Source organism: Petaurus breviceps, unplaced genomic scaffold, assembly GCF_028583685.1.
Source record: "Petaurus breviceps papuanus isolate PSGF00001 unplaced genomic scaffold, PetGlider_PUasm1.0 176, whole genome shotgun sequence".
NCBI lineage: Eukaryota > Metazoa > Chordata > Mammalia > Diprotodontia > Petauridae > Petaurus > Petaurus breviceps.
Genome location: NW_027185771.1, coordinates 15,008,288 through 15,020,568, shown reverse-complemented (window position 1 = coordinate 15,020,568; position 12,281 = coordinate 15,008,288).

The window sequence follows — 12,281 nt, the reverse complement described above, 5'->3', positions numbered from 1 at the left end:
GGTGACTTGCCCAAGGTCACATGGCTAGTAAGTGTTAAGTGTCTGAAGCTGGATTTAAACTCAGGTCCTCCTGACTCTAGGGCTGGTGCTCTATTCACTGTGCCACCTAGATGCCCCAAGACATCTTCTTTCTTCCACTGTGCTTTACCCAGCCTTTCTCATCCTAGCTCCCTACAGGTCTCTTCCCTTCCCTTCTGTCTCTGCTTCCTAATCTCCCAGTATTGGCTCTCTTAGCACTTCACTTCCTATAATACCTATATTCCAGTTTGTGTGCATATCTTCTTTCCCTTTATTTGTAAGCTCCATGAGGGTAGGAACCTGTCTTATTTTCTCTTTATGCACCTCACAGCACAGGGCATATAGCATAGTCTGATTCTTTGCTAGATCTTTGATCTCTTTGGTGCAGATACTCCCTCTACAAATAAGCAGATAGAAGTCTTTCTCTGCCTTCATGATCTGTGAGACTCTTTTTCCAGGTCTTTCAGGAAATCCTCCATAAGTGAAGGATCCTTCATAAAGTCACCAGATGTGCTGAGTGTCTTCCTCTATATCTCTTAACATTTCAGGAAGCCCACTATCATATGTTTTGCTTTCACACCATAATTGGTTCACCTCCTCTTCTAGTGGGATTCCTCTTTGGTGATATCCTTAACACTGCTTCTTTTGGACAATCCTTCATTAATAATATGTTCCTGAACACATGCCTCTCCAATACCCTTGGAATGACTCTCAACTATAATCCTGTCATATTCCATGACTCAGCCATATTTTATCATTGGGAAAATATTGAGGTTAATGGAGGCTTTTGATTCAGGGCGAAACTTGCAGTCATCAAAAGCATCATGCAATTTCCCTAAAACAATTTAATCAGCATCTCATTTTTTTTATAAGAGCCCAATTAATTGGCCATCTTTAGCCTTTGATCAAGATATATGTAACGATGAACCAGTTTTAAGGGTTATTCCTCTATTTATCATAGAGATAAGGACAATACCTAGGATTTCAATGATATAGAGAAGGGCTTCTTGAACTTTGTCCACTCAGGACCCCTTTCCCATTTTGGCAGGATTTGTTGGTGTTGTGTAACCTGAGGGCATAAGCAGTACAAAGTGTGCATGCTTTGTGTTCACAACCAAAGCTACAGCAAAGTCAAGCAATGCATCATGGGCATGTCCTGTCAGAAAACACTTCAGATTCTTTACATGTTTGATTTTTAATTAATTTGTGTTCATTGCACATTCAGAAAGCTTTTATTGTTGCTAAAGTTTTTGAATCCCCATACGGGGTTGCGACCCACAGTTTAAGAAGCAGTGATATTATAGAGAACTCCTAGGGAGGGAACTTTTTTTTTTTTTGTAACTTATAGTCTCAGAGAGTTGTCTAGGGCATTAAAAAGTTACATGATTTGCCCAGGGCTCACATAGCCAGTAGGTATCTAAGGCAAGATTTGAACGTGTCTCCCTAGCTCTGAGGCTAGTTCTCTATTCACTACATCAGGGTAAGACAAACACTAGCACACAGTAGGGCTGCTAGCACAGGTTCACTCTTTATCTGGTCAGACAGTGCAGCAGCAAGCACCCCAAGCGTCCTCAGGGTGGCTGCCCATACAGGTTCCTGGATCTGCTTTGTTAAAGGAAAGCAACTCAAAATGGGTTAACAAGCTTACCTTAATCAGTCAGATATATATCGTTTACCTTGTTCAGGGGAAAAAGGTCAGCACCCCGAACTTCAAAGTATACAGGCAGAATTATCAAGACAGAAACAGATCAAGTAGACAGATTTCAAACTGTCCAACCATTACATCCATACCCAGTCAACATCTGGGTTTCCACATCTGGGTTTTTCAAAGCCGGGGGGGCTCTGGACAACGGCTTCCCAGAATCCACATCAAATCACAGAACACTTCTCAAAGTGAGCCCCCAAAACAAAGCTACACATCAGGGCTTATATAGCCTTCTCCTGGCTCAGAGAATGTCAACCTTATTGACTCACTGGCCAATCAAGAAGTATCTACTGAAAAACAAGCCTCCCACCCCAGGCTTCAGGTGCACTTTAGCCTAGGGGCAGGGAAGATCTTCCAAATTTGCATTCCCATTACAGACAGGAAAGACACTAAGACAGTTTTGAAGGGATTAATAATCTTACTTTAGTCTAGTCTAGTCTTCTCACAAGGGTTGCTGATAGTAAAAGCACTCCTACAGCATTAGGTAATCACGCTTCTCGCTACCCCTACGTCTGGATGGGATCAATTGAGACAGCTACAATTTGTGCACTCCCCTGAATTCCCTCAAGCCTCAATGGAAGCTGTTTGAGGCAAACCCAGATTTCCCCCAAGCCTTGATGGGGGCCAATCAAGGCACACACAGCATTCCATCTTGTGCATTCAACTCTAAGGTCCCCAACTCCTTGACCAGTGCCCACCTGCTTTATCAGGCAACAAAGAAGGCTTGTTGCCAGCATTAGACTTACAAGTTACATTACATCCACTGCACAGTCGCAGGGGATATTTACAATTTAAGCATAAATGTTGATATTTATCATTATATAATGTTGCTCAGGCATGGAGGAGATGTTTTGCACCATAATTTTAAGAACTCATATCTAATACCTGGGAATGGGAATAAGAGATTGTTATGGCTATGGATCCTGGGAAACTAAACTCTAAGAAACAGTAACAAAAATTCACTTTACACACACAAAAATCCACTTTACTTTCAGGTCCTTTACTTGATAAAAAAAAAAAAAACCTAGACAATGCCTTTTCTAGATCATACTCTAGACGATAACAATTGTTCCTCCACTGTTTTCTCTATGTGTAGACTTAGACCAAGCTCTCAATTGACTCTAGGTCTTGTTTAGGAGGTTCTACAGTGTTCTGGATCTCAGTGCAACCAGAACAATGCCATCTGCTAACAGAAACACCTGAAGGATCTTACCAGAATTCCTCTTCAACCTGAACTCTGAGTTCATTCCTCAATTATAGTGGCCAACACCTGTGCCTCACTTTATGCTGTTAACAAAAAGGAAGTTGTCAAACAGTGTTCACTGCACCTGATATAGCCTTTGACAACCCAGAGTCAACTCCATACCCCAAGGAGGCACCAGAGGAGGGTTTTGTGGTGATAGTATCTCTCATTCTCCAAAAAAAATTCCTAGTCCAAATGCATGCCAGGATGTGATGGGACTTTTATTCAGTAAGTAGCAATTTCTTGCATATGTGTGTTTACATGTTGTTTCCTCCATTAGAGTAAGAAGCTCCCTGAGGGTAGGGACTGTCTTTTGTTTCTTTTTGTATCCATGGCACTTAGCACAATGCCTGGTACACAGTAAACATTTAATAAATAAGTGATTGATTGTTTAATAATTGCTGAATAAATAACTGTTTAAATAAATATTGAATAAAACTCTTGTCTGACTTCCTCCGTGAAGTCTTTGTTGATCTCTTCATCCTTTTACAGCATATAGTATCTATTACATCATTAAGAACCGAGTTATAGTTGGTCATATTATTTAGGAGTAGTTTGTGTATATTAGTATTAACTGAATTGTAAGCTCCTTCAGGACAATGACCATGGTGTGTCTGTGTATGTAGGTATACACATATATGTACATATACATACATACCCATATACACCATACATATATATGATATATACACACATATATTAATAATAGCTGTTTATATGGTACTTTAAGATTTATAAAATGTGTTCCTTCTCCATGGCTTTGTGAGCTAGCTTGGATTTTGTTATCATCTTTATACTGATGAATCCAAAATCTATAGATTCAACCCTAATCTCTCTCTTGAGTTGCAGGTCTGCATCACTGACTAACCAGATATCCCAGACACACTTCAAACTCTACATGCTCCAGAACTGAACTGATTTTTTTTCCCTCCTCCCCCCCAAAAAAGGACAACCCTCTTCTGAATTTGCCTGTTATTACTTGGGTACCACCATCTTTCTGGTTCAGTAATTTCAGTCACATCTGACTCTTCATGACCCTATTTGGGGTTTTCTTGACAAAGATACTGGGGTGGTTTACCATTTCCTTCTCCAGCTCATTTACAGATGAGGAAACGGTGGCAAACAAGGTGAAGTGACTTGCCCAGGGTCACACAGCTTGGTCTTGTCCTCAAGCCCTCACTCTGACTCACACTGTATGTACAATCTGTTGTTGAATCTTGTTTTTCCTTCCATAACATCTATAGCATCTGTCCCTTTCAGGCTCTTACCATCTCTTGTCTGGAATATCACATTTATATACTAATTAGTCTTCTTGCCTTAAGTCTCTCCTCTCTGATCTATCTTGCACATGGATGCCAAAGTAATTCTGACTATGTCACTTCTTTGTTTAGTAAGCACAGGCAGACTTCTTTTACTACTAGGATCGTATGGTATTTAAATGCTCCAAACTGCCTTTTCCACCCTTATTTACACATTATTCCCCTTCATGCATTCTATGACTTAGCCAAAGTGGACTTCTTAGTGTTGCTCACATACAGCACTTCATCTGTCTACCTTTTCACAAACAAGCTCCCTCCTCACCTCCTGGCTCTTAGAATGTCTCCCAAGACTCACTTCCAGGGGTAGCTTCTACATTTTTCCCAACACCCTCTGCTGTGAGGGCAGTGACCCAGAATTACCTTGTATCTATTTGGTTTCCAGTTTGAATATACCTACACATACATCTTCATATTATCTTCTTCAACTTGATGAAAAGTTCTTTGATGAAAGGGACTGTCACTTTTGTCTTGTAGTCCTAGTGCCAGGAACATAGTAAACACTTAATAGATTTTTATTGATGTATTGATTATTAAGCTTGATTGAGCAAACTTTTATCTCTGTTTTACAAATGAGGAAACTGAAGATCCAAGAGGTGAGGTAGTTTGTTTCACTGTGTAAAGCCAGAACTTGTACCTGTATTTCCTGATTCCGCATCCAGTCTTTTCCAATATGCTATACTGCTGTGCAGAATATATATACTATTAATATCTTAGGTCTAGGTTAGGAATAGGATAAAGGAGTGTTGGGGTCAGGGTGGGGGTGTGACATAAAAAGTTGGAGAGACATAGTTTTTGGGTAATTAATCGTTTTATTAATCATTCTATCAATAATTAATATAAAAAGGGGAACCCATTCAACACATATGCTCTTGGGGGAGTGGGTGTTCCTGAGGGTAACAATGGACCCTGATTGGTTAAACAAGTAATGAGAGAATGAATATATAATGAGAGGAGGAACTATTCTAATGAGGGGCTGGGGGATGTGACTGATTATGTCATTGACTTCTAAATCATCTGCAGCCTTGGGCAATCTGGATAAAAGATCTGAATAGAACGAAATGAGCTTCCCAACTTGAGAGAGTCTGAACAACATTGAGTGGATTTAATCTAATCTCTTGATCAGCAATGTCCTTCAGATCCTGGCTAGGCCTAGTACAGAATGAAGATCTAGGAAGGGGAAAAAACCCAGATCTCCCCAGGGATTGGTTATTTAACAATCATCTCTCTAGGGTTAGGGTTAGGGTGGGGAGAGGGGCATCTCTGGTCCATCTTGCCACTGAACCCAGGTGGTTCCAGAGGAGGAAGTGAGATTGGTGACTTTGCATAGCCCTCCCTCACTTAAATTCAGTTTACTGCCAAGTCATGGAATCTTGACATCTCCCTGATGTCATGGCCATCTTCAGGAATGAAGGAGAAAAAGCAACAAGAAGAAGAATTAGTATCTCTAGTTTATCCAATTTCCTTCACAACCAAAGGCCTCAAAAATCCTAGCTATGACAATCTGTGGGTAGAAGGTGGTAAGATTTTCTCCTGTAAAGGGCCTAATATATGCTAGACCCTGTGCTAAGGGAAAAAGCAAAAACAGCTCCTGTCCTCAAGGAACTTACATTTCTAAAGGCAGAGATAAAACCTGCCCATTGCCACACAGCCTAGGCATTCAATTAAAATTAATATGTATAAATCACAGTGATAAATGGTGTGAATACAAAGAAATAAAGACAACATAAAAAGAAATGGGTCCTGCCTTCAAGGAGCTTACATGTGTACAATTTATAGATAAATACAAAGTAATTTGAGAGGAAAAAAGTAGGGATAGCTGTGGGTGGGGCAGGAAACAGTAACCCTTGTTACATTTTAGGTAGCAGCTGAGTTAAGCCTTGAAGAGAATTGAGAATTTTAAGGGGCAGAGATGGGGAGTGATGAATTCTGGAGAGGGGGCAGCCTGCCTAAGAAACCTGTGCAAGCAAAGGGAGACAGTCTGCTGAGCTCAGGGAACTAGTAGGGCAATTTGGTAGGTGGTCTCAGATACTTACTAGCTGTGTGACCCTGGGCAAGTCACTTAACCCTGTTTGCCTCATTTTCCTCATCTGTAAAATGAACTGGAGAAGGAAATGGCAAACCACTCTAGTAACTTTGCCAAGAAAACCCCAAATGGGGTCATGAAGAGTCGAACACATCTGAAAAAAAACCCAAAAAGTCTGAAAAGACTGAACGATAACAACAGCAACAAAAGTGAACAAAAAGGAATATTGTAAAAAAAAATCTGGAATAGAGTAGTAGAGAACTTCAAATGCTATGTTGAGGAATTATTATTTTTTCTCCAGGGGCAATTAAAAACTACTGGAGATTTTCAGGTAGAGGAACAAGATGGTCAGACCTATGGTTTAGGAAGATTCTTTGGCAGCTGTATGGAGGCCAGATCAGAGTTGGGGGGGAGGGCTTGGTGGAAGCAGGGAGATAACTTAGAAGGCTATTATTGTTAGGAGAGAATCGATGAGTTGTTGTTTGTCTATCTTCCTGAAGAGGACCATGATGTCAGAAAGATGATGCCACAGGATGCAAGTGAATTGGATTAAAGTGAGGGAAGGCTGTACAAGGTCACCAGCCTCACTCCTCTGGAGCCATCTTCGTCCAGTGGCAAGATATAGATCAGGATGACTGGAGGTGGCCCCCAAATTGATGAGTAAGTGAACCAGAGAAGTGGCCAGGCCAGTGAGGAGAAGGGAATGGATACAGGAAAGATGATAGAGATAGAAATGATAAGACTTAGTAACTGATTAGCGACATGGTGGTGAGGGAAGGGAAGAGTCAAGAATGATTCTGAATGGTTAGAATGATTGGTCAGTGATTCATAGAAATAGGGAAGTTTAGGGGAGGGTTATGTTTGGAGGAAAGACTGTGTTTTCCCCTTTAGATGTATTGAATTTGAGATGTCTAGCAAGCAGTTAGAGATCTGAGATCAGTTCAGGAGAGAGAATAGGGCGACATGTATAGATTTGGCTGTCATTTGCATAATGGATCCTGTGGGATCTCATGAGATGACCAAGAGACAGAACCTTGGGAGACATCCAAAATTAGGGAGTAGGAAATAGTGATGGATCAGTTTCAGTGGGGGAGGTAGAGGCCTGATTACAAAGGGTAGAGAGTAGGAGGTGAGAAAGTATTGTTTTTTCTAAAAGCTTACTGTGAAAGGAAGGTAAAATAAGAACAATAATTTGAGTCAAGTAAAGGTTTCTTTTAAAAAAAATAGTGTCCAGTCACATGTAAAAACAATTTTTAGCATTAATTTTTAAACAAAATTTTGAGTTCCAAATTTTCTTCTTCCTTCCTTCTCCTCCCTCCTCCTTTACATGGCAATTTGATATGTTATATATGTGCAGTCATGCAAAACATATTTTGATATTCCTCATGTGGTGAAAGAAGAAATGGAACAAAAAGAGAGAACCACAAAAAAAATTAAGTGGAAAAAGTATGCTTCAGTCTACATTCAGACTCCATCAGGTCTTTCTGGGCAAGTGGATAGAATATTCCATCATGAGTCTTTCAGAATTGTCTTAGATCATTGTATTGCTGAGAAAGGTTAAGTCATTTACAGTTGATCATCAAACAACATTACTGTTACTATCTCAAGTAAAGATTTTTTAAGGATTGGGGGAACCTGGATATTTTGCTAGGGGGTAAGGGAAGGAGCCAGTGTGCTGGTGGTCAGTCAGTCAGTAGACATTTCTCAGTCACCTACCAAGTGCCAGGCAAGCCCTAAGCCCTAGGAACATAAAGAAAGGAGGAGTCTCTGCCCTCAAGGAGTTCACAGTTTAATGGGAGAGAAAATACACAATCAGTTCTATATAAACAAGTCATATGCAAGGAAAACTGGAAATAATCAGCTGAAGTAAGGTACTGTTAAAGATGAAAGAGAGGGGCGGCCAGGTAGCACAGCAAGTAAGAGCACCAGCTCCAGTGTTGAGAAGACCTGGAGATCGAATCCCGGGCTCAGACACTTAGCACCCACCCAGAAACACCTGGCTGTGTAACCTTGAGCAAGTTATTTAACCCTGATTGCTTAAAAGTATAAAATTAAAAAAAAAAAGATGAAAGAGAGGTTTGAAGAGAGTTTCCCAAGGGAGAAGGGGAATGGATGGGACTAAGACACAAGTGGAGGGGTTGGTTGACCTTGGTAAGGAAGAAGGGCCCTATTTTCCTCAGAGACCACAACAGAAGAATAGAAGATGAAGTAGAGGGGATGTGGGACATTAAGTTGGGAGATAAAGGAGTTCAAGGTACATAGATGGCCTTGACTTTCCTAGACAAATATGAGGTAAAATTCTCTCCTGGGAGGGAATGGGAAGGGGCAGGAGCAGGAGACATGAGGAGAGATGAGAAGACATATAATGGAATATCATGGCCCTGTAAAAAAAGGATTCATATATGAGGAATTTATAGAAACTTGTATGTGATGATACAGAAGAAAGAAAGAAAAACTAAGAAATTATATGGGTGAAAGAAATTCCTTAGGGGGATTCTCCTCTACTTTAGGAGTCTTTTGGGGGAACATTGTCTATGGAGCTGGGGACACACCTATGTAGCATCTGGAGCTTTCAATGAATGTTTTGAAGTGCCCACCAGAAATTATATACAAAAGCCCCCTAAACCCGCCAGAAGGGGCCCCTACCAGGGTCCCTGAAAAACACCTGATAGGCCATAATAGTGAGGGAACTTTTCATGTGTGTTGCTAGAAACATACCCCAGATACAAGTCTGTTCTTGTTAGGTACCCAAGACTTTACTAGAAATGGCACTCTCCCCCTCCCCCCGCCCAGCCTTGGAACCACACTTTGTTGTTAGCAACATATTATTCTATAAAAATGTATCTTGCAGAATGCTCGGGGCTGTCTTCACTCCTATCAAATTATAATTGGCTTGGCTGTCACGTCCATTTCAGTTTGTCTTAGCCACTAGGAATACATTGGCTTCCTTTTCTGAACTTCCTTTTCTTAGATACACATTTTCTGCTTAACAAACACATACATTTCAAAATACAAGAGGAACTGAAAAAAGGATTCTATATAAAACCTTGAACTCTAGTTGTATATTGTTTGTTTTTTTCAGTGCATATTAAAATGAACATGGTAGTAATAAAATTGACTCGTGTCCTCTTCTGAACTTTCTTCTATTTTCTTATATGTACTTTTGGGGACATCTTTTCTTCCTTTTTTTTTTGTATCACTGTGACTAGCTTTGTAAAAAATAGGTATAAGTGAGAAAATAATGATAGGTCGAATTTATATAACACCTACTATGTGCTATGCACTTTACACATTTTATCTCATTTTATCCTCATGACAAACCTGGGAAGCAGGTGCATTGTTATCCCCACTTTACAGATGAGGAAACTGAGGTAAACAGAAACTAAGTGACTTGCCTAAGGTCATACATCAAGTAAGTGTCTAACGTGTTTTGGAGTAGCTAGATTACACAGTAGTTAGACTTCTGGACTTGGAGTCAAGGAGAACTTAGTTCAAGTCTGACCTCAGATTCTTACCAGCTATGTGACTGTAGGTTATTTAGCCTGTCATTTAACCTCTGCTTACCTCAGTTTCCTCATCTGTCAAACAGAGATAATAATAGCATCTACTTCCCAAGATTGTTGAGAAGATCAAATGAGACTGTACTTGTAAAGTGTTTAGCCTGACATAGAGTGTTGTATAAATATTAACTATTATTTTTGTTATTAAATCAGATATAAATTAAGGTCTCCCTGACTACTGTAGGCTCAGCACTCTATTCACTGCACCACGAGTTGCCATATTGGCTACATTGTCTCATCCTATACCTCTAGTCCATCATCCTTCTGCCAAGAGGTTGGAGGTAAAGGATATGTCTCATCAACTGTCTCTAGAAGTCTTCATTGCTCACCACATTGATCAGAGTTCAAATGTCTTTCAAAGTTGTTTGTCTTTGTTGAATTGCAATCCAATAAATTATTCTGGTTCTGCTCACTTCAGTATGCATCAGTTCATACAAATCTTCTCATGTCTCTCTTAATCTGTCATATTTGTCATTTCTCAAGGTAAAACAATATTCTATTCCATTCATGTTTCTTCTGTATCACCTCTTTGTGATGGGCTATGACATATACACATTACTCCAAAAAAGTAATGGCTACATTGCTAAAAGGCTGAATTCAGATCAATTGCAATGAATAATCTTGGTTACAGAGATTCTAGGTAGGGAGATGAGGAGGGAAGATAGGCTGTGAATGTAGCATAAGCATCAGACTTGGTTGGTTGACTGGCTATGCTTATGATAGACGGAACTTGTTCACTTTTGCTTACTTCACTTTTGTCTTTGTTTTCCCAGAGCAGGCACATAGTAGGAACTTAACAAATGTTTGCTGATTATTGGCTGATTTGCTTTATTACAGTGGAAGGTTAAATGTTTATGTTGGAAACAACAGTGATGTTTCTTTTGAAACCGAAAAGGCAACAATTAAAAAAGAAAACAAAAACCTGGTCATGGTGAAGAGGTTACCCATAAAGAGGGTTAGGGTTACTCTGGAGACCCCAAAATACCAACATGCCGGGTCCTGCCAAATGAATTCAACTCAAGTCTTCTCAGACAAAGAAAAGTAAAGTTTATTAAAAGTTCCCTTGTGTTGGACACAGAGTAAGTCTGTTCTAGGCCATTCTATGGAACTCTCACATGGTGTCAGATGGGGTCTTATATACAGAAGGTTGTGGGAAGAATCTAGGGGTGGTCTAGAGGAGGAGTTTGGGGAGGGTCTTCAGGAGGAGTTCAATGAGGTCAATGAGTGATTAAGGGTGGGAAGTTGCTGGAGGCTACAGACAATGATGGGCTAGGCCAGTTCAAGGGTGGATTGATATTTTGATAGGTTCAAGGGTGGGAAGTAGATGGACATTGGAGGGCTAGGGTAGTAACAGAGGTCTGGGCCTAGCCACAATGTGAGGCTTATGGCCTCTTGCAAATGCCTCATCAAATGGATGAGATTTAATCAGAGTTCAAGGGGGGTTTCCAGAGCCAGTACCTCAAGGACTCAAGGAGAGCTCAAGGGGGCTCCCAGAGCTGGCACCTTATCATTGGGAAAAGTGATGAATTTGGAGTGGAATCCTGACTCCATGAAGTACCATGTAGGAGACCTGGGGCAAGTCACCTCTTTGAAAATTGATTTCCTTGTCTGTGGGAATTGTGTGAAATTAAGGAATATTTTTTTATTTTTTGCCTTTTGGAGGGTAATTGGTGTGAAGTAACTTGCCCAAGGTTACACGGCTAGTTTTTTTTTTTTAATGTGTGGGTGTTAAGTGTCCGAGGCCAGAACCGAACACTGGTCCTCCTGACTCCAGGGCCAGCGCTTTACTCACTGTGCCACCTAGCCACCCAAGGAATATTTTTTTAAAAACTCACATTTATGATACTGGGGTCTCTGGCTCCCCAATCTTTACCCCAGAATCCTAGATACCCTCTTTATCTAGTCGTGATTTCTTCTCTAAACTTGGTTGTCACATGCCCAAAGCTGTTTTATCTTAAAGGAATTAATTCCCCATGTGCCCCCCTCCCCCTCCCATGTAAGGCAGGGCATGTGAGGATATTACATGCATATTATGAAATGAGCCTCATTAGCTTCCTTCTAGTCCAAACAAAAATCCCACCTTCTATGGGAAGCCTTTCCCAGTTCCCCTTAATGCTGATGTTTTCCCTCTATTCATTATCTTCAGTTTATCCTTTGCTATAGTTGTCTTCCATATTAGACTATGAACTCCCTGAGAACAGGGACTATGTTTTGCCTTTCTTTGTAACCCTAGAGCTTAGCACAGTGCCTGAGACATGTTCAGTTCAGTTGTTTTAGCCATGTCCAACTCTTTGTGACCCCATTTGGGGTTTTCTTGGCAAAGATACTGTAGTCGTTTGCCATTTTCTTCTCTAGCTCATTTTACAGATGAAGAACCTGAGATAAACACTGTTAAGTGATTTTCCCAGGGTCA